The sequence below is a fragment of the Balaenoptera physalus genome (assembly GCF_965194825.1).
Source record: "Balaenoptera physalus genome assembly, chromosome: 20".
In the NCBI taxonomy this organism is placed as follows: domain Eukaryota; kingdom Metazoa; phylum Chordata; class Mammalia; order Artiodactyla; family Balaenopteridae; genus Balaenoptera; species Balaenoptera physalus.
In genome coordinates this window covers 65,471,518-65,474,069 of record NC_138901.1, presented here as the reverse complement: position 1 = coordinate 65,474,069, position 2,552 = coordinate 65,471,518, and positions in this window count along the sequence as shown.

The window sequence follows — 2,552 nt, the reverse complement described above, 5'->3', positions numbered from 1 at the left end:
CCTACCCTAACCCTAACACGTACCCTAAACCTTACCCGTAAACTAAACCGAGCCCTAACCCTAACACTAACCCTAACCCTAACCCATACCCTACGCTGTACCCGAACCCCTCACCGAACCCGTACCCTAAGCCGTACCCTAAGCCTAACCCTAAGCCTAACCCTAACCCTAGGCTACCCTTGACTGCTTCTGCCTCCAAAAAATTTCCTAAGCACTAGTGTTTTAAGGAAGAGCTTAAAAAGAGAATCCTAATGTGATTTCTTTATAATGGGTGTGTTCCTTATCTTATCCTAGTGTTTAAACTCTTCTCCATGGCTGGACCCCCAAATAATATTCCTTTACGTGCTAAGGGGTATCTAGAGAGTGGGATAGGTTTAATCACTACCCTAACCCTAACGTGTACCCTAACCCTAACCCCTACCTTAACACTAACACGTACCCTAATCCTAAACAGTACCCTAAACCGAGCCCTAACCCTAACACTAACCCTAACCCTAACCCTAACCCATACCATACGCCATACCCGAAGCCCTCCCCGAACCCGTACTCTAAGCCGTACCCTAAGCCTAACCCTAAGCCTAACCCTAACCCTAGGCTACCCTTGACCGCTTCGGCCTCCAATAGATTTCCTAAGCACTAGTGTTTTAAGGAACAGCTTAAAAAGAGAATCCTAATGTGATTTCTTTATAATGGGTGTGTTCCTTATCTTATCCTAGTGTCTAAACTCTTCTCCATGGTTGGACCCCCAAATAATATTCCTTTACATGCTAAGGGGTATCTAGAGAGTGGGATAGGTTTAATCACTACCCTAACCCTAACACGTACACTAACCCTAACCACTACCCTAACCCTAACACGTACCCTAATCCTAACCCGTACCCTAAGCGGAGACCTAACCCTAACCGTAACCCATACCCTACACCGTACCCGAAGCCCTTCCCGAACCCGTACCCTAAGCCGTACCCTAAGCCTAACCCTAAGCCTAAACCTAACCCTAGGCTACCCTTGACTGCTTCTGGCTCCAATAGATTTCCTAAGCACTAGTGTTTTAAGGAACAGCTTCAAAAGAGAATCCTAATGTGATTTCTTTATAATGGGTGTGTTCCTTATCTTATCCTAGTATTTAAACTCTTCTCCATGGCTGGACCCCCAAATAAAATTCCTTTACGTGCTAAGGGGTATCTAGAGAGTGGGATAGGTTTAATCACTACCCTAACCCTAACGTGTACCCTAACCCTAACCCCTACCCTAACACTAACATGTACCCTAATCCTAACCAATACCCTAAACCGAGCCCTAACCCTAACACTAACCCTAACCCTAACCCATACCCTACGCCATACCCGAAGCCCTCCCCGAACCCCTACTCTAAGCCGTACCCTAAGCCTAACCCTAAGCCTAACCCTAACCCTAGGCTACCCTTGACCGCTTCGGCATCCAATAGATTTCCTAAGCACTAGTGTTTTAAGGAACACCTTAAAAAGAGAATCCTAATGTGATTTCTTTATAATGGGTGTGTTCCTTATCTTATCCTAGTGTCTAAACTCTTCTCCATGGTTGGACCCCCAAATAATATTACTTTACATGCTAAGGGGTATCTAGAGAGTGGGATAGGTTTAATCACTACCCTAACCCTAACACGTACACTAACCCTAACCACTACCCTAACCCTAACACGTACCCTAATCCTAACCCGTACCCTAAGCCGAGACCTAACCCTAACCGTAACCCATACCCTACGCCGTACCCGAAGCCCTTCCCGACCCCGTACCCTAAGCCGTACCCTAAGCCTAACCCTAAGCCTAAACCTAACCCTAGGCTACCCTTGGCTGCTTCTGGCTCCAATAGATTTCCTAAGCACTAGTGTTTTAAGGAACAGCTTTAAAAGAGAATCCTAATGTGATTTCTTAATAATGGGTGTGTTCCTTATCTTATCCTAGTGTCTAAACCCTTCTCCATGGCTGGACCCCCAAATAATATTCCTTTCCGTGCTAAGGGGTATCTAGAGAGTGGGATAGGTTTAATAACTACTCTAACCCTAACACGTACCCTAACCCTAACCCCTACCCTAACTCTAACACGTACCCTAATCCTAACCCGTAAACTAAACCGAGCCCTAACCCTAACACTAACCCTAACCCTAACCCTAACCCATACCCTACGCAGTACCCGAAGCCCTCCCCGAACCCGTTCCCTAAGCCGTACCCTAAGCCTAACCCTAAGCCTAACCCTATCCCTAGGCTACCCTTGACTGCTTCTGCCTCCAATAGATTTCATAAGCACTAGTGTTTTAAGGAACAGCTTGAAAAGAGAATCCTAATGTGATTTCTTTATAATGGGTGTGTTCCTTATCTTATCCTAGTGTCTAAACTCTTCTCCATGGCTGGTCCCCCAAAAAATATTCCTTTACGTGCTAAGTGGTATCTAGAGAGTGGGATAGGTTTAATAACAATCCTAACTCTAACACGTACCCTAACCCTAACCCCTACCCTAACCCTAACATGTACCCTAATCCTAACCCGTAACCTAAAACGAGCCCTAACCCTAACACT